Here is a 26,562-nt window from a genome sequence, read left to right on the forward strand (position 1 = left end):
AAACATAAATGTTTACTTCTGGACTCTCAATTTTATTCTGTTAATCTATGTGCCTATAATTATTCTAGTGTCACACTATGTTGATTACTGTAACTTTACAATAAGTGTTGAAATCATAAAACATGAGTACTCCAACTTCGTTCCTCTTTTTCAAGATTGCTTTGGCTATTCTGGGTCCCTTAAGTTTCCACACAAATTTTGGATTACCTTGTCAATTTCTGTCCCCCAAAACAGCAGCTGGGATTTGATTAGGTTCCATTGAATCTGTAGAAGAATATTGCCATCGTATAAAATTTAAGTCTTCCACTTTTTCAGCATAGATTTCTTTCTATCTATTTGGATCTCTTAAAATTCCTTTCAACAATGCGTGGTAGTATTTAAAGTGTAAGTCTTAAACTTCTTTTGTTAAATTTATTCCTAAGCATTTCATTCTATTTTATAGTATTGTAAATGGAATATTTTCATTTCATTTTCAGATTGTTCACTACTAGTACATAAAAATACAGCTGATTTTTGCATCTTGATGTTTTAGCTCACAACCTTGCTAAACTTGTTTATTAGTTCTAATAGATTTTTAATGAGGTTTTAGTATACTCTGTCTATAATATCATATCATCTGAAAACAAATAGTTTTACTTCTTCCTTTCCAATATGGATATTAGGTGCATTTTGTTTACATAACTCTATTTGTGGGGATACACTTTTGCTTTTCTTGCTTAAGTACTTAAAAGTGGATTGCTAGGGCATAGGGTGAGTATTGTTAACTTTATAAGAAGCTGCTAAACTAGTTTCCAAAATGTGTTCTATTTTGTTTTATTTTCATTTTAGACCTACAATGTATAAGAGTTCTTGTTGCTCCATATACTCCCCAACATTTGGTATGGTCTTTTATGCTGCTGTTAGCCATCTCAACATTAGTGTGCATCAGTGTGTAGTGATATATCATAGTGATTTTAGTTTGGATTTCTCTCATGATCAATAATGCTAAACTCTTTTTCATGGACTAATTGGCCATTTGCTTAGCTTTCTTGGTGAAGAGTCTATTCAAATCTTTTATCCATTTTTTAGGAGGATTGGAAATATTTTTGTTATTAAATTATAAATTGTTTATGTAATCAAAATAAAAATTATTTTTTGGTCAGGTGCGGTGGCTCACACCTGTAATCCCAACATTTTGGGAGGCCAAAGCGGGGGATCACGAGATCAGGAGATGGAGACCATCCCGGCTAACACAGTGAAACCCCGTCTCTACTAAAAATATTCAAAAATTAGCCCGGCATGGTAGTGGGCGCCTGTAGTCCCAGCTACTGGGGAGGCTGAGGCAGGAGAATGGCGTGAATCCAGGAGGCGGAGCTTGCAGTGAGCTGAGATTGAGCCATTGCACAACAGCGTGGGGGATAGAGCGGGACTCTGTCTCAAAAAAAAAAAATTATTGTTTACATTTCTATATTGTAGATATTTTATGTTAATCGTGGCTTTCGTGTACATTTCCTTAATGATGTCTTTTGATGAGCAAAACTTTTCAATGTTGATAAAGTCCAATTTATTACTTTTATCTTATAAGGTGAGTGCTTTCTGAGTTCTGTCAAGAAAATTTCTAGGTCATCAAATATTCTTCCATGTTTTATTTTATAACCCTTATAGTTTTGCATTTCATGTTTAGGTTTATGATTCATATCAAATTAATTCTTATAAATGCTATGATATAGGAATTGTGGCGTTTTTTCCGTATGGATATCCAGTTGTCCCCTCACTATTTGTTGAAAAATTGTCCTTTCCTCCACAGAATTAATATGTTGGCTTTGTCAAAAGTCATTATAGCACAAATTCAAGATTCTCTGTTTGTTATTGGAACAGATTGCAGTAATATGTTTGTTTTTATATCAATACCATCTTGCTTATTATAACTTTATAACAGTCTAAAATAAGGTAGTGAAAATATTCAAACTTTGGTGTTTTGTTTTGTTTCTCTTAGTCTCGTAAAAATTTATATTTTTATTTGACACATAATTGTACATATTTATGGAGTACAGTGTGATGTTTTGATACATTTATACATTGTATAATGATCAAATCAAGGTAAATAATTAGCATAACCACCACCCCAAAAACTTATCATCTCTTTGTGGTAAAAACATTCAAAATCTTCTCTTTAACTATTTTGAAATGTACAGTACATTATCATTGTATTGTCACCCTACTATGCAATAGAACATCAGAATTTATTTCTCCTATGTAACTCTGACTTTATACCCATTGACCAACCTCTTCCCATTCTCCTTCCCCTTCTCTCAAAAAACAAATAATCTGATTGTTTTTCAATGGGCAAAAGATCTAACTAGACATTTCTTTTTAAAAACTTTTATTTTAAGTTAAGGTAAATTCATGTCACAGGGGGTTTGTTGTATAAATTATTTCATCGCCCAGGTATTAAGTCCAGTACACAATAGTTACTTTTCCTGATCTCCTCCCTCCCGTCACCCTCCACCAGATCCCAGTGTCTGTTGTTCCCCTCTATGTGTCCATGTGTTCTCATCATTTAGCTCTCAGTTATAAATGAAAACAGGCAGTACTTGCTTTTCTGTTCCTGCATTAGTTTGCCAAGGACAAAGGCCTCCAGCTCCACCCCTTAGGAGGGACATGATCTCATTCTTTCTTATGGTTGCATGGCATTCTATGGTATATATGTACCACATTTTCTTTATCCAGTCTACTATTGATGGGCACTTACATTGATTCCATGTCTTTGCTATTGTGAATAGTGCTGCAATGGACATTTGTGTGCATGTGTCTTTATGACAGAACAATTTATATTCCTTTAGGTATATAAGATAGCGTCAGACTAGTTTCCACATTTTGGAAACTGATTCAGCTTTGGAGCTTGTTATTGATCTGCTCACAGATTTCACATTTTGGAAATTAGTTTGGCAACAGCTTATATACCCAAAGGATTATTGGGTCAAATTGTAATTCTGTTTTTAGGCCTTTGAGGAATTGCCACCCAGCTTTCCACAATGGTTGAACTAGTTTACACTCCTACCAACAGTGTATAAGTATTCCTTTTTCTCCACAACCTCACCAGAACCTATTTTTTTTTACTTTTAATAATAGCCATTCTGGCTGGTGTGAGATGGTGTATCATTGTTGGCCATGTGTGTTTCCTTTTGAAAATGTCTCTGCATGTCCTTTGCCCACTTTCTAATGGGGTTGGGTTTTTTGCTTATAAATTGGTGTAAGTTCATTATAAATGCTGGATATTAGACTTTTGTCAGATGCATATTTGCAAAAGTTTTCTCCCATTCTGTAGGTTGTATGTTTACTCTGTTGACAGTTTTTTAGCCGTGCAGAGCTCTTATTTTACTTATATGCCATTTGTCAATTTTTGCTTTTGTTGCAATTATTTTTGGTGTCTTCCTCAGAAATCTGTTTGTTCCTATGTCCAGAATAGTATTGTATAGGTTGTCTTCCAGGGTTTTTATAGTTTTGGGTTTTACATTTAAGTTTTTAATCCATCTCTAGTTGACTTTCTATATAGTATAAGGAAGAGGTCCACTTCCAATTTTCTGCATATGGCTAGCCAGTTGTCTCAGCACCACTTATTGAATAGGAAGTCCATTCCCTGTTGCTTGATTTGTCAGCTTTGTTGAAGATCAGGTGATTGTAGGTGCATGATCCTATTTCTGGGCCCTCTATTCTGTTCCATTGATTTATGTGTCTGTTTTTGTACCAGTACCATGCTGTTTTGATTACTGTAGTCTTGTAGTATAGTTTTAAGTCATGTAGTGTTATGCCTCCAGCTCTGTTCTTTTTGCTTACAATTGCCTTGGCTAGGCTGGGCACAGTGGCTCACACCTGTAATCCCAGCACTTTGGGAGGCCAAGGCAGGTGGATCACAAGGTTAGGAGATCAAGACCATCCTGGCTAACACAGTGAAACCCTGTCTCTACTAAAAATACAAAAATATTAGCCAGCCGTAGTGGTGGGCACCTGTAGTCCCAGTAACTCGGGAGGCTGAGGCAGGAGAATGGCATGAATCCAGGAGGCGGAGCTTGCAGTGAGCCGAGATCATGCCACTGCACTCCAGCCTGGGTAACAGAGTGAGACTCCATCTCAAAAAAAAAAAAAAAAAAAAAAAAAAAAAAAAAAAAAAAAAAAAAAAACGGAAAAAGAAAAAGAAAGAAAAAAAGAATTGCCTTGGCTATTTGGGCTCTCTTTTGTTTCATATGAATTTTAGAATACTATTTTCTAGTTCTGTGAAGAATATCATTGGCAGTTTGATAGGTATCTATAAATTGCTTTGGGCAGAATGACCATTTTAACAATATTGATTCTTCCTATCCATGAACCTGAAATCTTTTTCCATTTGTTTGTGTCATCTCTGATTTCTTTAAGCAGGGTTTTGTAGTTCTCCCTGTAGAGATCTTTCAACTTACTGGTTACTTGTATTCCTAGGTATTTTATTCTTCTCGTGGCAATTGTGAATAGGACTGCATTTCTGATTTGACTTTCAGCTTTACTGTTGTTGGTGTACAGGAATGCTAGCGATTTTTGTACATTGACTTTGTATACTGAGAGTTTGCTGAAGTTTTGTTTAGCTCAAGGAGTTTTGGGGCCAAGATTATGAGGCTTTCTAGATATAAAATTATGTCATCTGCAAACAGGGATAGTTTAACTTCCTCTCTTCCTATTTGGATGCCCTTTATTTCTTTCTCTTGCCTCATTGCTCTGGCCAGGACTTTCAGTACTATATTGAATAGAAGTGGTAAGAGAGGACATCCTTGTCTTGCATAGGTTTTCAAGGAGAATGCTTCCATTTTCTGGCCATTCAGTATGTTGCCAGCTGTGGGTTTATCATAGATGGCTCTTATTATTTTGAGGTATGTTCTCTCAATACCTAGTTTATTGAAATTGTTTATTTTTAATATGAAGAGGTGTTCAATTTTATCAAAAGCCTTTTCTGCATCTATTGAAATAATCATGTGGTTTTTGTCTTTAGTGCTGTTTATGTGATGAATCACATTTATTTTTGTGTATGTTTAACCAAGCTTGCATCCCAGGGAAAAAATATACTTGATTATGGTGGATAAACTTTGTAATGTGCTGTTGGATTCCATTTGCCAGTATTTTGCTGAGGATTTTTGCATCTATGTTCATTGAAGATATTGGTCTGGAGTTTTATTTTTGTTGTTGTTGTGCCAGGTTTTGGTATCAAGATAATGCTGGCCTCATAGAATGAGTTAGGAGAAGTCCCTCTTCAATTTTTTTGAATAGTCTCAGTAGGAACAGTACCAGGTCTCCTTTGTAAATCTAGCAGAATTTGGCTACGAATCTGCCTGGTCGTGGGCTTTTTGGGGGTGGCAGGCTACTTATTACAGATTGAGTTGCAGAGCTTGTTATTGGTCTTTTCAGGGGCTCATTTTCTTCCTGGCTCAGTCTTGGGAGAGTGTGTGAACATCTTAGAACAAGACATACAAATAATCTACAGTACAGGGATATGAAAAAATACAAAGCATCACTAATCATCAGGGAACAGCAAATCAAAACCAAATAGAATGTCACCTTACCCCAGTTAGAATTACTGTTACAAAAAGACATAACAACAAATGCTGGCAAGGATGTCAGTGAGAAAGTAAATTAGTATAGCCATTATAAACAACATTATGGTGATTTCTCAAAAAATTAAAAATAGAACTAATGCATATATATCCTAAAGAAAGGAAATCAGTTTATTGAAGAGATATCTGCACTCCAGTGTTTATTGCAGCACCATTCACAAGCCAAAATATGAGATTGTCTATCAATGAACAAATGGATTTTTTAAATGTGGTATATATACACTGGAATATTATTCAGCCATAAAAAGAATGAAATCCTATCATTTTCAGCAACATGAATGGAACTGGAAATCATTACGTTAAGTGAAATAAGCTAGACACAGAAAGACAAAGATTGCATGTTCTCACTCACATGTGAGAGCTAAAAATGTGGATGTCGTGCAGGTAGAGAGTGGAATGGTGGTTACTGGAGGCTAAGAATGGAAGGGGGAAATGGAAGATGAAGAGAAGTTGGTTAATGGATACAAAAATATAGCTAGATAGAAGAAATAAGTTCTAATATTTAATAGTACAATAGCCAGACTATAGTAAACAATAATTTATTGTATATTTCAAAATAGCTAGAAGAGAAGAATTGTAATGTTCCCCACACAAAGAAAAAATAAATGTTTGAGGTGATTAATATCCTGTTACCCTGATTTGATCATTACACATTGTATGCATATATCAAATCACAAGTTCCCCAAAAATATGTATAACTATTATATAGCAGTAAAAAATAGAACTACCACATGATCCAACAACCCCACCACTGAGGATATATTCAAAGGAAATAAAATCAGTAGGTAAAAGAGATATCTGCACTCCCATGTTTATTGCAGCACTATTCACAATAGCCAAGATACGGAATCAACCTAAGTGTCTATCAACAGATGAATGGAATTTTAAAATGTGGTACATATACATAATGAAATGCTATTCAGCTATAAAAAGATTCACAAAAAAATATATATTCCACCCTCTACTAGAATGTTATAAAATTTAAAAAGGCTTTTATTTGCAACAATATTGATGAACCTAGAAGACATTATATTAAGTAAAATAAGCCCAGCACAGATGGACAAATACAGCATGATCTCACTCATATGTGGAATCTGAAAAAGCTTATCTGATAGAAAGAGAACAGAATTATGATTCTTAAACTTTGTTTTCTTAAATTAGTTTTAGATATTCTAGTTTTGTGCATTTAGGAATAAATTTTAGAATTGATTTGTCCATCTCAGCAACAAAACATCTGCTGAGATTTTGATAGAGATTGCATTAAATCTAGAAATTAGTTTGTAGGTAATTAACATCTTAACACTACAGATTTTTTCCACACCATAAATATGGTGTAACTTTCTACTTATTTCGATATTTATCTCAAAAAGTCATAGATTTTATTGTAAAGGTTTTGTACATCTTTAATTTATCCCTAAATATTACATTTTTCTTGCTATTGTAAATGGAATTAATGTTTACTTCTTTTTCATTTGTGAAACTTACATTCTAGTAGAATAAGGAATAAGATAACCATAGTATACAAATACAATTTAATGTCGTCTATTTTATTTTTTTAGCTCACTTTTTTGTGAATAGAGAGAATTTTACTTTCTTCTTTCCAATCTTGATGCCTTTTCTATATTTGGCTTTTTATATTGGCTAGAACCTTCAAAAAATATGGAATCAAAATGATGAGATCACACATCCTTGCTTTTTTCCTGAACTTAGGTAAATCATTTGGTCTTCAGTAAGTATAATATTAGCCATAGGATTTTCATAAACGTCCTTCATTAAGTTTCCTTCTGTTCCTACTTTTCAGCGTGTATGTGTGTGTTTTTATCATGAATTAGTGTTGAATTTTGTCAAGTGATTATCTTTTGTGAATTTTGAGATGATCACATGATTTTACTCCTACAGTCTTTCAATGTGGTAAATTTTATTAATTAATTTTTGATTATTAAACCAATCTTGCATTCATTAGATTAAACCCTCTTGGTCAGGATGCATTATCCATTCAATATGCTAATATATGATGAGTTTTTGCATATATTAATGAGAAAATGGGTTTATAATTTTCTTGTCTTGCAATGTTCTCTTGTATTATTGGTAGATACTAGGGTTAAGTTGATCTCTCAAAATGTGTTCCTCTTTTCTAATTTCTATTTTTCTATTTTCTGAAGGACTCTGTATAATTTTAATATGATTTCTTTCCTAAAGGCCTGAAAGAGTCAGTGCAGACTTTTAGTTCCTTGATAAGTTACTGCTGTTTGTACTCCACTTCCCTGTGCCATAATCCAAAAAAGTGACTGAGGCAGAAGTTGGACTCATCTTAAGGGATTATATTCTCACAAGGCTCAAAGTCCTGCACTGCCTTTGAAACATTTGTTTCAGAGATTTTGTCCAATCTTATAATTGTTGATGGTGGTAGGGCTAGGTGTAGCAGCAGAGCACTTTATCACAGCCAGTAGTAGATGCTCGTCAGGATGTTTGAATTTTTATTTAATTTTTTAAATAACTAATATAATCTCATAGTTAAAAATTGTAAAATGATAAAGGACGCCCAATCCAATAGTCAGGTTTGTTCAGCATCTATGCCAATCTTCTATACTGCATAGAATAGAAAACTTAGGAATATTTAAACACATTCTTGAAGCTTGGATTCTAGATATGAATTAGATTCTGTCTATCCCATATACTGTTAACGAAAATTGCATTTGGAACTAGGACATGTGGAGAGAGAGAGACCATGGGAGTTTTCTTGATGGGAATGGTAGTAGCTGATATCTTGATTGTAAAATGAAGGTAAGGTATTCCTGTAGCAAACAGTGGCACTCTCAGTTTCTGATCTCTGTATTAAACCAAATTGGTATGATTCTGGAACCAGAGTAGAGTCTAAAGTTATCTAATTCCCAGTTTCTCAGTAATCAAAGACATAATATTTCCCTTAGGTGCTCTCCTGGGAGTTTCACCTGGAAGCCTACTCTAGAGTTTATCTGTATTTTTTAAATGTTGATTATCTGCAGCAAGCCCCAGATAATAGCCTGATTTCTCCTCAGGTGGTTCTTCCACATCTTGTTCATGTGGTGTATGTCTGAAATAAGCAAAGAAGATAATAAGTCAGGTAAGAAATATTGATTTACCTCTAATTTTACAAAAATTGCTAAGGACTATCATTTCCTATGCCTGGTTTGTCAAGTTGATGATGTAGAAAATACTGTAAGAATTATGACAAGTCTAGGTCCTTGAGACCTCCCCTAAACTTACAAATGAGTTTAATATTCTAAGGTAAATTGATATGACTATTATCAAGTGATAGTATGTTTAATCTCTGCATTCACAGAACACCATCCTTAAAGGAAAGGTGGTTTTATTGCAATGACAAAAGGATTGCCTGTTTCTGTTTCTATTATACTGAACCATCTCACAGATCAGATTGGGGAAAAAAGTGAGTCCATTCTTTTTTAATTGATATATCATAATTGTACATATTTTGGGGGTACATGTTATATTTGATACAGGTATGCAGGGTATCATGATCAAATCAGGGTATTTGGAATATCTATCACCTCAAACATTTATCTTTGTGTTAAGAACATTGCAATTCTTCTCTTCTAGCTGCTTTGAAAAAATATAATAAATGAGTGTTAACTACAGTCTCCCTACTGTACTATAAAATACTAGAACTTATTTATTCTATCTAATGTATTTTTGTACCCATTAACCAAATTCTCTTCATCGCCCACTCCCCTCTGCCCTTCTCAGCCTCTGGTAGCCACCAGTCTACTCTCTACCTGCATGAGATCTACTTCTTCAGCTCCCACATTTAATGAGAACATGCAATACTTGTTTTACTGTGCCTGGTTATTTTACTTAACATAATGACTTTCAGTTCCATCCATGTTGCTGCAAATGACAGGATTTTATTCTTTTAATGGCTGAATAATATTCCATTGTGTGTATATACCACATTTTTATAATCCATTCATTTGTTGATAGACATTTCAACATCTTGGCCATCGTGAGTAGTGCTGCAATAAACATGGGAATGCAGATAGCTCTTTGATATACTGTTTTCCCTTCTTTTGGATATATAACCAGCAGTGAGATTGCTGGATCACATGGTAGTTCTATTTTTTGTTTTCTGAAGAGCTGCCACATTTTCTATAACGACTGTACTACTTTACATTCCCACCAAAAGTGTTTGAATGTTCTTCTTCCTGGTCATCCTTGCCAGCATTTACTTTTTGTCTTTTTAATAATACCCATTTAACTAGGGTGAGATAATATCTCAATGTGGTCTTGATTTGCATGTCCCTGGTGATTAGTGATGTTAAGCATTTTTTCATATAGCTTTTGGCAATTTGTATGTCTTCTTTTCAGAAATGTTTATTCAGGTTTTTGCCTGTATTTAAATTAGATTTTTGTTGTTGTTGTTGTTGTTGTTGTTGACTTGAGTTCTTTATTTATTCTGGTTATTAATCCTTTGTTAAATGAACAGTTTGCAAATATTTTGCCTCATTCTGTAGGTTGTATTTTCACTTTGTTAATTATTTCCTTTGTTGTACAGAAGCTTTTTAGCTTGATGTAATCCCATTCATCTATTTTTTTTTTTCTTTTCTTGCCTGTGCTTTTGAGATCCTACCTAAAAATCTTTATCCAGACCAATGTCCTGTAGCATTACCCCAAGTTTTCTTCTAGTAATTTCATAGTTTCAAGTCTTAAATTTAAGTCTTTAGTCCATTTTGATTTGATTTTGGTATATGGTGAGGGACAGGGGTCTGGTTTTACCATTCTGCATATGGACATCCAGTTTTCCCAGCACCATTTATTAAAGTGCATGTCCTTTCCCAGATGTATGTTCTTAGTGCCATTGTTGAAAATGAGTTGACTGTAGATGCATGGCTTTATTTCTGGGTTCTTTAATCTGTTTCATTGGTCTATATATCTGTTTTTATGTCAGTACCGTGCTGTTTTGGTTACTAAAACTCTGTAGTACAATTTGGAGTCAGCTATAATGTGATTCCTTTAGTTTTGTTCTTTCTGGTCAGGATGGCTTTGGTTATTCTGAGTCTTCTGTGGTTCTATATAAGTTTTAGGATTATTTTTTCCATTTATATGAAGAATGTCATTGGTATTTTGATAGGGGTTGCATTGAGTCTGTAGATTGCATCCCTGGAATGAATCCTACTTGATCACAGTGAATGATTTTTTTTTATGTGTTGTTGAATTTTGTTTGCTAGTATTTTGTGGAGGATTTCTGCACCTATGTTCATCAGGGATTTTGCCTTTTGTTTTCCTTTTTGGTTGTGTCTTTGGTTTTCGTAATAAGGTCAATTTGTTAATGTATAAAAATTCTTGTACTATCCATATCATCTTCATATTGCAGGAGCAGTTAAGAGGAAATAAAGTATTTTAATGAGTAAATTTTCTAAAATTTCTGGCAATGTCACTTTATCTTGGTCTGAAGATTAGATTTACACAAATTTAATGACCTGAAGAGCCAGACCAAATTGGAAACCTGAATTTTACTCAAACAATAGAGTAGGCCTAAGAAATCTTTTGCATGTACCCTAAAAATCCTTCCATTACAGTTGCCTGATAATAACAGCACTTCACACTGTCAAGCTCTTATAAATATTTCTTGGTCTTATTATTAATAGGCCAAACCTGCCTTTGCAAAGAGTCAAACCCACCCAACTCCCAAACTTTAACCTGGATACTGAGACCCCAAATCAAGGGGCATGTATTAAAAAGTCTCATTTAATCCTTTCAGAATTAAACCACACCAAGTGTTCTTAACAACTCACACTGCCATAAATTGCCATAGAGAGGAACCTGGAAACTCACATCCCACTGCAAAGGAAGTTGCTGTACCAGTTTACGACCTAGTGTACAAATGCTTTCTTTTCATCAGATAGTGAATATACTAACACTAACACTTGACACAGCTTCTCTACAACTTACTTTAATGGGAATCTTATCTCTTCTTGGAAAGCCAGCACTTGAAAGAGGTACACTGTGAACTTCACCTTTGGTAAATGATGGATATCTTTTCATAACACTCTGGTTCTTTAGGATTAAGATGGTGTTTACAATTGAATAAAAAACAGATGAAAGAAATGTGAAAAACCACCTAGTAATGCAGGCCAAACATACTGTGTATGAGATGGGCCAAGCAATGCTGAATTAGTTTTGTCAGTTAAATATTTAACGTGCTTGATTATATGTATATTTGTTATGCATTTGTAGCTCCAATCATGATCTTCCCCATTACTCTGTTTTATAATATCTCTCCTAATAGGTCCCAGCCTCACCCTGACTCCTAATAACTTAGATTCCTAAATACAGTGGATGGCTAGTTGGACCTGACTGAGCTGGCTCAGAACAAATATTGTATTTTCAGATCATATTACTGCCCAAAGTGTTATCCTGCTCACCTTAACATTAAAGTCACTATAAGACTTCATTAATATCCCATTATTAACTTGGGTGTGCTTCTCAGGATGTTCCAAATTGGACCTTCAGTAAAGCAAGCTGCTCAATAACCTAGAACACATCTGTTACTTCAAAATTCAATCAATTAATCAATAACAACACGCAGATCTCAATTAAAATTAGTACCAAATTATTGTTAATCTTTATCAAAATATATTAGATCCTAACAAAATTCAGTCAAATAAATAATTTGAAGTAAACTAGTAACATCTCTAGTGTGTTCTTCTCAACTCTGCTCATAATTACAAGGTAATAAAAATGTAGCAATGTCTTCTTCAACCTGACCAGACCACTACCCACTTAGAAAATGGATAGATTTGTGCCTGGGGCCCAGCCAATGGAGGTCAAGACATGCATCTCCTCTGCATTTCAGTCAGACTGCTCATCTCATCTTGGTCCAGATTCATCTGGATTACCTACATATAAATCTTCCATTCATATATTCAAACCGAGACTCACTCTTATAATAAGCTCCCCCAACTGAGAATCTGATAATAGCAGTACACATACATATGTTGGTAGATTGCTTTGATTTCTACTTCACATGTAGATGAGCCCTTATATAAAATAAATGTCATATCATAGGTAGTATTGTATTTACATTTTGCCAGATTCAAAAGTGATAGGCTCTGCATAATCTAAATTTACAGCCTCTGTTATTGTTCAAATGTCAAAACCCTAAAACTAGAGCTCATAATTGGGCTAATTGGGAAAAATACGCCTAAAAATATACTTGCTTCATGCAGTTGACCTCAATATTTTGCATGAAAACTTTAGGCATACAACGTCTCTTTGAAATCCTCACACCAGAAAGGTATCTCTGGTTTTTTGTTTTTTTTTTTTTTTTTTGGTTTTTGGTTTTTGGTTTTCTTGGTGTTTTTTTGTTTTGTTTTGTTTTTGTTTTTGAGACGGAGTCTCGCTCTGTCACCTAGGCTGGAGTGCAGTGGCACAATCTTGGCCCTCTGCAAGTTCCACCTCCCAGGTTCACACCATTCTCATGCCTCAGCCTCCCAATTAGCTGGAACTACAGGCACCTGCCACAACACCCGGCTAATTTTTTGTATTTTTAGTAGAGACGGGGTTTCACCGTGTTAGCCAGGATGGTCTCAATCTCCTGACCTCATGATCCGCCCCCCTCAGCCTCCCAAAGTTCTGGAATCACAGGCATAAGCCACCTCACCCAGCCATCTCTGCTTTTAAAAATAATAATATGAATGTTTCAATGCTGTGTTCTGGAGAGACTAAATGAAAGAGTCTCTGAACTGTGGGAAAATTAGTGTAGCTGAGGTCCCTTCCTGAAAATAGGGTAAATAATCACAAGTCTGAATTTGGTACAGTGAACACTACACTTCCCTGACCCCTGTGAATCCTAGATTCATACCACCTCGGAAAAGAGGTTGAGGGGTCTTCTCTAAGGAAACTGACTTAAGCAAAAGAAAAGAGATTGAGATTAAAATGTGAAGATCTCTTAACAAAATACCCTGATTACCCCGACCTACCCCATTCATAAGAAATGTCTGATCCTTCCCAAGCACTGAGACTTCCCAAATGCACACTTCCCAAACATTCAGCCTTCAATCCTATGTATAAATGGAGAAAAAGATCATGAAAGGATTTGACGCACACCTCTTACATAAAGCAGAGGCCAAAGAAAAACAAACCAAAAGAAAACAAAAATAAGAATGTGGACGACACAGAAATAATGAAGGCAGAAGAATAAAACTTTTTAAAATCTATAATTGTTATAGCCAAAAAGGAAAGAACAAAATGTTATTAAATGAGAAAAAGGGAGAAAAAGAAGATTCAGAGACACAAAGACAGAAAGAAAGACTGAAAAATATCAAAAAACATGATGAAAGATAATTACAAAAATATTAAGAAAAGTTTAATATAACACTGAGAAAGTCTCCAATAAATGAGGACAGAGTGTTTAGAAATAATAGAGAAAAAATATGAGCATAGGATAATCTTGCAAAGTGGTTCAACCTTTGAATAGAAGTTTACAGAAAGAACGGGAAAATAATGGGACAAATTTGTCAAATAATTCAAGAAAATTTCGCAGAACCTAATGTCATTAATTTACAGATTGGAAGGACCCACAGCATAACCAAAAAAAAACCATGATTTTAAAAGACCTAGATTAGGGTATGTAGTCATGAAATATCAAGACACCAGGAATAAAGAATAGTAGTTTCTAGAGATAAGTTAAAGAGTGCACACAGAAGATTCGAAATTGTAATGGCAGAAAAAGATTCAGCAACAACACTGGAAGCTAGAAGACAATAGAAAAATAACTTCCAAATTATGAGGGAAAAAAATATTCCCAATGTATTTCTATCCCAAATCAAACTAACTATTGAATGTGAACAAAAATAAAAACACTTACAATTACGAAAGCTTGTCAAGAATACATTTTCTCTAATTCTTTCTTGAAAAGCTGTTGAAGAACATATTGCGCCCAAAAATGTAAAATAAAGCAATAAATGTAAAAACATAAGATCCAGGAAATAAGAAATCTGACTCAAGGTCCAGGCAAAGAGGATATCTGGGATAATGATGAATGGCAATAATTTATAGAAAGCCTAGAGATAGCTCTAAGAAGAATGTATTCAAGAAAAAGTTATAACTAACAGATTTTCTGATGTATCTAATCATACTAAAAGTATTTTGATGTACACATAAATATTTCCATTTATTTACATATTAGACCTTTGTCCCATTGCATGTTAGTATATGCAGACTGACTTAATTTTCTTCATTTTTAATTGGCTTGTAACAATTGTATATATTCATGGGGTTCAGAGTGATATTTTGATACATATATGTATATATATATAAAATGTGTAATAATTAAATCAGGATGATTAATATAGTCATCACCTCAAATATTTACTATATCTTTGTGTTGGGAACATTCGAAATTTTCTCTTCTCCTATTTGAAAATACACAATAAATTATTGTTAACTACAGTCACCATATAGTGTGCTATAGAAAACAAGAACTCATTCCATATATATAGAGAGAGAAATATTTATATCACACACACACACACACACACACACACACACATATTCCTCCCATTTATAGTCCTTATATATGGGAGGAATATATATACATGTAACTATAACTTTGTATCAGTTAACCAGCAGTATTTCCACATCCTCTTCCTTGGCCCTAATAACCACACTTCTATTTTCTGCTTTTATGAGCTTCACCTTTTTAGTTCTCACATGTAAGAGAGATCATGCAGTCTTTATCTTTCTGTGCCTGACACTTAACAGAATGTACTCCAAGATATTCATGTTGCTGAGAACGACAGAATCATAGATGACAAATCATAGATGACACAAACAAATGGAAATACATCCCATGCTCATGAATGGGTAGAATCAATATTGTAAAAATGACCATGCTGCCAAAAGCAATCTACAAATTCAACATAATTCCCATCAAAATATCACCTTCATTCTTCACAGAATTAAAAAAAAATTCTAAAATTCATATGGAACTGAAAAGGAGCCCATATAGCCAAAGCAAGACTAAGCAAAAGGAACAAATCTGGAGGCATAATATTACTTGATTTCAAACTGTACTATAAGGTCATAGTCACCAAAACAGCATGGTACTGGTATAAAAATGGGCACATAGACCAATGGAACAGAATAGAGAACCCAGAAATAAACCCAAATACTTACAGCTCCCTCATCTTTGGCAAAGCAAACAGAAACGTAAAGTGGGGAAAGGACAACCTATTCAACAAATGGTGCTGGGATAATTGGCTAGCCATAGTTAGAAGAATGAAACTGGATCCTCATCTTTCACTTTATATAAAAATCAACTCAAGATGGATTAAAGACTTAAATCTAAGATCTGAAACTATAAAATTCTAGAAGATAACATTGGAAACCCTTCTAGACATTGGCTTAGTCAAGGATATCATGACCAAGAACCCAAAAACAAATGCAACAAAAACAAAGATAAATTCCTGGGACTTAATTAAACTAAAGAGCTTTTGCATGGTTAAAAGAAAGTTAGCAGAGTAAACAGACAACCCACAGAGTGGGAAAAAAAATCTTCACAATCTATACATCTGACAAAGGACTAATATCCAGAACCTACAATGAACTCAAACAAATCAACAAGAAAAAAAATAAACAATTCCATCAAAAAGTGGGCTAAGGACATGAACAGGCAATTTTCAAAAGAAGATATACAAATGGCCAACAAACATATGAAAAAATGCTCAACATCACTAATGATCAGGGAAATGCAAATTAAAATCACAATGCAGTACCACCTTATTGCTGCTAGAATGGCCGTAATCAAAAAATCAAAAAGTAATAGACGTTAGAGTGGATGCAGTGAACAAGAAACACTTCTACACTGCTGGTGTGAATAGAAACTAGTACAACCACTATAGAAAACAGTGTGGAGATTCCTTAAATAACTAAAAGTAGAACTACCATTTGATCTAGTAACCCAACTACTGTGTATGTACCGGAAGGAAAACAAGTCATTATATGAAGAAGATACTTGCACATGCATGTTTATGGCAACACAATTCACAATTGTGAAAATGTGGAACAAACCCAAATGTCCATCAATCAATGAATGGACAAAGAAACTGTGGTATATATGTACTGTGGAATACTACTCAGCCATAAAAAGGAATGAATTAATGGCATTCACAGCAACCTGGTTGAGACTGGGGACTATTATTCTAAGTGAAGTAACTCAGGAATGGAAAACCAACATTATATGTTCTCACTCATAAGTGGGAGCAAAGCTGTGAGGATGCAAAGGCATAAGAATAACACAGTGGATTTTGGGGACACAGAGTGAAACAGTGGGAAGTGGGTGAGGGATGAAAGACTACAAATAGGGTGCAGTGTATACTGCTTGGTGATGGGTACACCAAAATCTCACAAATCACCACTAAAGAACTTACGTAACCAAACACTACTTGTTCCCCAACAACCTTTGGAAATAAAAATGTTAAATTAAATTAAAAATTTAAGAATCACACAACTCTGATATAAGGTATCAAATTACTGCTTTGAGCCATATCAAAAGGCTTGATGTTAGCCTCTTCCAGGAATTCATATGCTTTTATTCTATCCTGAAGCAAACAAAGGATTCCTCAAAATCAAGGGCCCTGAATATGTGCTACAAGTTTCTCAAAGCACTTCTTTTATCTAAGTTTAAGAAATGCAATAAATAGTCAGAATTCTGTGAACATATGTATAAATTAGATCAACAGCTTGATGAGGGTGACATTTTTTAAACTGAAAATATCTGGTGCCTTAAGACTATAACATTCAAGCTCAACAATAGCTTATAAAGCAATGATCTACAGAAGAGAAATGACTTCCCATAATTGGGCAGTTTTTATTACAGGAATCAAAAAGCTTTATAATTATTCTATACATGTGCCTTAACTAACAATATTGATCACAAGCCTCACCTTAAACTCTTCGTTTACATTTACATCTTCTTTCTTATGTCTCATTCACAGTTCCTGAGTCTTTTGCTGTGCATTACCTTCAAGGTCCAAAAGTATAATATTGAACATTGAGTCACTGTGTCATCTTGTTGTAAAGAATTCATGATTGCATTATTAACAACTACTGTTATTGACAGTATGTGAATTACTCTATCAAGCATGTTACATAAACTTCATGACAACACCGTGAGATAGCTTACTACCCCCATATTATATAAACATGACATACATGAAAAGTAAACCTCAGAAAAATTCAGTAATTCACCCAAGGACAAACAGGAAGTAAATAGCAAAATCAGGATGTAAACCAAGTATAACTCTAAATTATTTTATTATTATACTTTAAGTTCTAGCGTACATGTGCACAACCTGCAGATTGTTACATATATATACATGTGCCATGTTGGTGTCCTGCACCCATTAACTCGTCATTTACATTAGGTATATCTCCTAATGCTATCCCTCTCCACTCCCTTCAGCCCATGACAGGCCCTGGTGTGTGATGTTCCCCAAGCTGTGTCCAACGGTTCTCATTGTTCAATTCCCACCTATGAGTGAGAACGTGGGGTGTTTGGTTTACTGTCCTTGCAATAGTTTGCTCAGAATGGTGGTTTCTGGGTTCATCCATGTCCCTACAAAGGACATGAACTCATCCTTTTATATGGCTGCATAGTATTCCATGGTGTATATGTGCCACATTTTCTTAATCTAGTCTATCACTGTTGGATTTGGGTTGGTTCCAAGTCTTTGCTATTGTGAATAGTGCCACAATAAACATATGTGTGCATGTGTCTTTATAGCAGCATGATTTATAATCCTTTGGGTATATACCCAGTAATGAGATGGCTGGGTCAAATGGTATTTCTAGTTCTAGATCCTTGAGGAATCGCCACACTGTCTTCCACAATCGTTGAACTAGTTTACAATCCCACCAACAGTGTAAAAGTGTTCCTATTTCTCCACATCCTCTCCAGCAACTGTTGTTTCCTGACTTTTGAATGATCGCCATTCTAACTGGTGTGAGATGGTATCTCATTGTGGTTTTGATTTGCATTTCTCTGATGGCCAGTGATGATGAGCATTTTTTCATGTGTCTGTTGGCTGCATAAATGTCTTCTTTTGAGAAATGTCTGATCATATCTTTTGCCCAATTTTGATGGGGTTGTTTTTTTCATGTAAATTTGTTTAAGCTCTTTGTAGATTCTGGATATTAGTCCTTTGTCAGATGGGTAGATTGTAAAAATGTTCTCCCATTCTGTAGCTTGCCTGTTCACTCTGATGGTAGTTTCTTTTGCTGTGCAGAAGCTCTTTAGTTTAATTAGATCCCATTTGTCAATTTTGGCTTTTGTTGCCATTGCTTTTGGTGTTTTAGTCATGAAGTCCTTGTCCATGCCTATGACCTGAATGGTATTACCTAGGTTTTTTTCCATGGTTTTTATCGTTTTAGATCTGACATTTAAGTCTTTAATCCATCTTGAATTAATTTTTGTATAAGGTGTAAGGAAGGGATCCAGTTTCAGCTTTCTACATATGGCTAGCTAGTTTTCCCAGCACCATTTATTAAATAGGGAATCCTTTCCCCATTTCTTGATTTTGTCAGGTTTGTCAAAGATCAGATGGTTGTAGATGTGTGGTATTGTTTCCAAGGGCTCTATTCTGTTCCATTGGGCTATATCTCTGTTTTGGTACCAGTACCATGCTGTTTTGGTTACTGTAGCCTTGTAGTATAGTTTGAAGTCAGGTAGCATGATGCCTCCAGCTTTGTTCTTTTGGCTTAGCATTGTCTTGGCAATGCGGGATCTTTTTTGGTTCCATATGAACTGTAAGGCAGTTTTTTCCAATTCTGTGAAGAAACTCATTGGTAGCTTAATGGGGATGGCATTGAATCTATAAATTACCTTGGGCAGTAGGGCCATTTTCACAATATTGATTCTTCCTATCCATGAGCATGGTATGTTCTTCCATTTATTTGTGTCCTCTTTGATTTCACTGAGCACTGGTTTGTAGTACTCCTTGAAGAGGTCCTTCACATCCCTTGTAAGTTGGATTCCTAGGTATTTTATTCTCTTTGCAGCAATTGTGAATGGGAGTTCATTCATTATTTGGCTCTCTGTTTGTCTGTTACTGGTGTATAAGAATGCTTGTGATTTTTGCACATTGATTTTGTATCCTGAGACTTTGCTGAAGTTGCTTATCAGCTTAAGGAGATTTTGGACTGAGACGATGGAGTTTTCTAAAGATACAATCATGTCATCTGCAAACAGGGACAATTTGACTTCCTCTTTTGCTAATTGAATACCCTTTATTTCTTTCTCCTGCCTGATTACCCTGGCCAGAACTTCCAACACTATATTGAATAGGAGTGGTGAGAGAGGGCATCCCTGTCTTGTGCCAGTTTTCAAAGGGAATGCTTCCAGTTTTTGCCCATTCTGTATGATATTGGCTGTGGGTCTGTCATAAATAGCTCTTATTATTTTGAGATACATACCTTCAATACCTAGTTTATTGAGAGTTTTTAGCATGAAGGGCTGTTGAATTTTGTCAAAAGCCTTTTCTGCATCTATTGAGATAATCATGTGGTTTTTGTCTTTGGCTATGTTTATATGATAGATTACATTTATTGATTTGCATATGTTGAACCAGCCATGCATCCCAGGGATGAAGCCCAATTGATCATGGTGGATAAGCTTTTTGATGTGCTGCCGGAGTCGGTTTACCAGTATTTTATTGAGGATTTTTGCATCAATGTTCATCAGGGATATTGGTCTAAAATTCTCTATTTTTTTGTTGTGTCTCTGCCAGGCTTTTGTATCACGATGATGCTGGCCTCATAAAATGAATTAGGGAGGATTCCCTCTGTTTCTATTGATTGGAATAGTTTCAGAAGGAATGGTACCAGCTCTTCCTTTTACCTCTGGCAGAATTCAGCTGTGAATCCATCTGGTCCTGAACTTTTTTTGGTTAGTAGGCTATTAATTATTGTCTCAATTTCAGAACCTGTTATTGGTCTGTTCAGGGATTCCACTTCTTCCTGGTTTAGTCTTGGGAGGGTGTATGTGTACTAGAATTTATCCATTTCTTCTTGCTTTTCTAGTTTATTTGCGTAGAAGTGTTTATGGTATTCTCCAATGGTAGTTTGTATTTCTGTGGAATCAGTGGTGATATCCCGTTTATCATTTTTTATTGCATCTATTTGATTCTTCTCTCTTTTCTTCTTTATTAGTCTCGCTAGCAGTCTGTTAGCAAGACTAATAGCAGTCAATTTTGTTAATTTTTTCAAAAAACCCGCTCCTGGATTCACTGATTTTTTGAAGGGTTTTTTGTATCTTTCTCTACTTCAGTTCCGCTCTGATCTTAGTTATTTCTTGCCTTCTGCTAGCTTCTGAATTGTTTGCTCTTGCTTCTCTAGTTCTCTTAATTGTGATGTTAAGGTGTCAATTTTAGATCTTTCCTGCTTTCTCTTGTGGGCATTTAGTGCTATAAATTTCCCTCTGCACACTGCTTTAAATGTGTCCCAGAGATTCTGGTATGTTGTGTCTTTGTTCCTGTTGGTTTCCAAGAACATCTTTATTTCTGCCTTCATTTCGTTATTCACCCAGTAGTCATTCAGGAGCAGGTTGTTCAGTTTCCATGTAATTGAGCGGTGTTGAGTGAGTTTCTTAATCCTGAGTTTTAGTTTGATTGCAGTGTGGTCTGAGAGGCAGTTTGTTATAATTTCTGTTCTTTTACATTTCCTGAGGAGTGCTTTACTTCCAGTATGTTATCAATTTTGGAATAAGTGTGAGGTGGTGCTGAGAAGAATGTATATTCTGTTGATTTGGGGTGGAGAGTTCTGTAGATGTCTACTAGGTCTGCTTCGTGCAGAGCTGAGTTCAATTCCTGGATATCGTTGTTAACTTTCTACCTTGTTGATCTGTCTAATATTGACAATGGGGTGTTAAAGTCTCCCATTATTATTGTGTGGGAGTCTAAGTCTCTTTGTAGGTCTCTAAGGACTTGCTTTATGAATCTGGGTGCTCCTGTATTGGGTGTATATATATTTAGGATAGTTATCTCTTCTTGTTGAATTGATCCCTTTACCATTATGTAATGGCCTTTTTTGTCTCTTTTGATCTTTGTTAGTTTAAAGTCAGTTTTATTGGAGACTAGGATTGCAATCCCTGCTTTTTTTTTGTTTTCCATTTGCTTGGCAGGTCTTCCTCCATCCCTTTGTTTGGAGCCTATGTGTGTCTCTGCATGTGAGATGAGTCTCCTGAATACAGCACACTGATGGGTCTTCACTCTATCCAATTTGCCAATCTGTGTCTTTTAGTTGGGGCATTTAGCCCATTTACATTTAAAGTTGATATTGTTGTGTGTGAATTTTATCCTGTCATTGTTACGTTAGCTGGTTTATTTTGCTCGTTAGTTGATACTATTTCTTACTAGCATCAATGGTCTTTACAATTTGGCATGTTTTTGCAGTGGCTGCTACCAATTGTTCCTTTCCATGTTCAGTGCTTTCTTCAGGAGCTCTTGTAAGGCAGGCCTGGTGGTGACAAAATCTCTAAGCTTTGTTTGTCTGTAAAGGATTTTATTTCTCCTTCACTGATGATGCTTAGTTTGGCTGGATATGAAATTCTGGGTTGAAAATTCTTTTCTTTAAGAATGTTGAATATGGCCCCCACTCTCTTCTGGATGTAGAGTTTCTGCCAAGAGATTCGCTGTTAGTCTAATGAGCTTCCCTTTGTGGGTAACCCAACCTTTCTCTCTGGCTGCCCTTAACATTTTTTCCTTCACTTCAACTTTGGCGAATCTGACAATTACGTGTCTTGGAGTTGCTCTTCTTAAGGAGTATCTTTGTGGCATTCTCTGTATTTCCTGAATTTGAATGTTGACCTGCCTTGCTAAGTTGAGGAAATTCTCCTGGATAATATCCTGAAGAGTGTTTTCCAACTTAGTTCCATTCTCCCCGTCTCTTTCAGGTGAACCAATCGGATGTAGATTTGGTCTTTTCAAATATGGGATCAAATAGTCCCATATTTCTTGGGGGCTTTGTTCATTTCTTTTTACTCTTTTTTCTCTAAACTTCTCTTCTCACTTCATTTCATTCATTTGATCTTCAATCACGGATACCCTTTCTTCCACTTGATCAAATTGGCTACTGAAGCTTGTGCATGTGTCAGGTGGTTCTCATGCCATGGTTTTCAGCTCCATCAGGTCATTTAAGGTCTTCTCTACACTGTTTATTCTAGTTAGCCATTCATCTAATCTTTTTTCAAGGTTTTCAACTTCTTTGCAATGGGTTTGAACATCCTCCTTTAGCTCAGAGAAGTTTGTTATTACCGATCGTCTGAAGCCTTCTTCTCTCAACTCGTCAAAGCCATTCTCTGTCCAGCTTTTTCTGTTGCTGGCGAGGAGTTGCATTCCTTTGGAGGAATAGAGGCGCTCTGATTTTTAGAATTTTCATCTTTTCTGCTCTGGTTTCTCCCCATCTTTGTGGTTTTATCTACCTTTGGTCTTTGATGACGGTGATGTACTGATGGGGTTTTGGTGTGGATGTCCTTTCTGTTTGCGAGTTTTCCTTCTAACAGTCAGGACCTGCAGCTACAGGTCTATTGGAGTTTGCTGGAGGTCCACTCCAGACCCTGTTTTCCTGGATATCACCAGCGGAGGCTGCAGAACAGCAAATATTGCAGAACGTTGCTGCCTGATCCTTCCTCTGCAAACTTCGTCTCAGAGGGGCACCCGGCTGTATGAATTGTCAGTCAGTCCCTACTGGAAGGTGTCTCCCAGTTAGGATACTAGGGGTCAGGGACCCACTTGAGGAGGCAGTCTGTGCATTCTCAGATTTCAAACTCCATGCTGGGAGAACCACTACTCTCTTCAAAACTGTCAGACAGGAACATTTAAGTCTGCAGAAGTTTCTGCTGTCTTTTGATCAGCTATGCCCTGCCCCCAGAGGTAGAGTCTACAGAAGCAGGCAGGCAGGGCTCCTTGAGCTGCGGTGGGCTCCACCCAGTTCGAGCTTCCCGGCTGCTTTGTTTACCTACTCAAGTCTCAGCAATGGTGGACGCCCCTCCCCCAGCCTCGCTGTCGCCTTGCAGTTTGATCTCAGACTGCTGTGCTAGCAGTGAGTGAGGCTCTGTGCGCATGGAACCCTTGGAGTCAGGCACGGGATATAATCTCCTGGTATGCTGTTTGCTAAAGCAGTTTGAAAAGTGTGCAGTATTAGGGTGGGAGTGTCCTGATTATCCAGGTACAGTCTGTCACAGCTTCCCTTTGCTAGGAAAGGGAATTCCCTGACCCCTTGCGCTTCCTGGGTGAGGCGACGCCCCACCCTGCTCTGTGGGCTGCACCCACTATCTGACAAGCCCCTGTGAAATGAACCTGGTACCTCAGTTGGAAATGCAGAAATCACCCGTCTTCTGCGTCGCTCACGCTGGGAGCTGCAGACTGGAGCTGTTCCTATTTGGCCATCTTGGAACCTCCCCAACTCTAAATTAATTACATTCTATCACCTCTACTAGGAAGACTTCCTATCTTGTCAAGATGATCAACTAAATATATTCTGCATAGACAAACAGATGAGAAAATCAATTCACCCATGATCCCATTATATGACCTCTACCAATAAGTAGAATAATATTAATTTTTGCTTGCCTACAATAATTCCACATTATGCCTGTGATTCCTACATACTTGTTAAGTGTGCCTTCTTTCACTCTCAGAAGTGTCTCAGTTAGGATAACAAAGTTAATGGTCATCCTACTCATAAGGACCATTGTTAATGTGTCAATAAATGGGAGTAGCCAAGTAGAAATTGATTTCACAATGGTGTTGCAAAGGTATGTGTAGGGTATTCTGTCTGTTTCATGTAACAAGGCAGAGCAGAAACCTAGACTATCCTGATGAAAAAAAATATATGTATACTACATAAAAATAGTTTTACAATCTTCCTTTATGAATTATTAACCTGACAGGAAAATAAGGAATACTTTGAAGAACCTAGAAAAATAAGACAAATAACTAAAGTTGGTTTTTCCCTTGAAGGCATAGGCCAAACTGGGTGAACTTGGGTTTTCATAGCATCACAGAAAACAGAAAACAGGAAATAAAGTGCAGGATCTGTCCAAATAGGAATTTTAATAGAGTCAAACATTCTCAAAAAGCCAAGGCAACATATGGCTTCATTTAATATTGATTAGAAGTAAACCTACTCCACCACGGAATGTGACGAAAACCTAAAAGAGACTTGGTATTGAATATTTTTTACCTCAAAGTAGTCTTCCCATGGGTTTACAACCTGAATTTATGCTACCTTAACTTACAGTGATCGCAGGAGTAGAAAAGTGATAGAAATGGTGCAAATCTTCTTTGTAGAAATCCACCTCCAAAAAGAAATCTCAAAAGACAAAGGTAAAGCTGTAAAAAATATGAGCTTAAACTCAAAAATCATAAAAAATGCAAGGAAACAAGGAACCTTGAGGGAAAGACAACAGAAACACCAGCACAAACAGATTCAAAATTCGTTTATATCATAACTATCAAACATAGAATATGAAATAAATATTAGTATGTTTTTAAGTGATGAAAAATATGAATAAATATAAAAAGATGAAGACAATGACCAGTAAATTTAAAAAAAATTAAAATAACTTCTAGCAATGACAAACAATAGTTACTGAGCAGAAGATATTTGCACTCACCATCAACAAAGAGCTCATACACAGAATACACAGAGAAGTCCTACAAATCATTGAGAAAAAGAAAGACAACTTAAAAATGTAGACAAAAGTCTTGGGCATGCCCTTCATGAAAGAATGAACACAAACAGGCAAGAGGCATATGAAAAGGCACTAAACCTCAGTAAGAATCAGTGAAACACTATTAAAACCCAAATGAGTTGCCACTATGTGCTCATTGGACTGAAAAACATAAATTCACACCTGGAAAAGTAAGCATTTATTGGAGAGAATATGGAGGCCTAGAAACACTGCTTGTGGAAATGTAACTTGATAGAACTATGTAGGAAAAAAGTGTTGCTATCTACTAAATAGATGTCTACCAGTTGTTTCACTCATGGCATAGGAAACTGTGTATTTCCAAGCCCAGAAGTCATAAATAAGAAATTTAGCACATTTTTCAAAAAAATCCCATCCTATAAACAACCCAAATGTCAGTCATAAGTAAAAAAGATAAATTTTCTTTATCATATTCATGCATAAGAAGGTTATAGAGCAATAAAATTTAACAAACTAGAGCTGCCTACAATCATACAGATGATTTTTACAAACATAAACTTGAGCTCTTTAAAAAATGGAAATACAAAAGAATACAAACAGAATGACTCCATTTCTATAAAGTTCAAAACCAGGGAAAACTACATTCTCTTCTTTGGAGAGAAATGAAAATAAAACTATAAGAAAAGCAAACAAAATAAATACAAATTTAGGATTGAGGCCACCTCTGGGAAGAAGATAGTCTTCAAGGAGAGTGCACAAAGGACTTTAAAGTTAATGCTAATGTTCTTCTTAAAATGGGTGGGACACACATAGGTGTTCGTTATTCTTTATGTCTAACTCATGTTGTGTAAATGTTACTTTGTTTCTACTCAATATTTTATTTAATAAAGAAACTTTGCCAGGCATGGTAGCTCATGCCTGTAATCCCAGCATTTTGGGAGGCCAAGGCAGGTGGATCACCTGAGATCGGGAGTTCGAGACCAGCCTGACCAACATGGAGAAACACCGTTTCTACTAAAAATACAATTAGCCAGGTGTGGTGGCACATGCCTGTAATCCCAGCTACTCAGGAGGCTGAGGCAGGAGGATCCCTTGAACCTGGGAGATGGAGGTTGCAGTGAGCAGAGATCACGCCATTGCACTCCAGCCTGGGCAACAAGAGTGAAACTCCATCTCAAAAAAAAAGGAAAAGAAAAGAAACTTTGACGACTTTTTGAGGTTGAAAAATTGTGACAGAACGTA

This window comes from Piliocolobus tephrosceles, chromosome 15, assembly GCF_002776525.5.
Source record: "Piliocolobus tephrosceles isolate RC106 chromosome 15, ASM277652v3, whole genome shotgun sequence".
NCBI lineage: Eukaryota > Metazoa > Chordata > Mammalia > Primates > Cercopithecidae > Piliocolobus > Piliocolobus tephrosceles.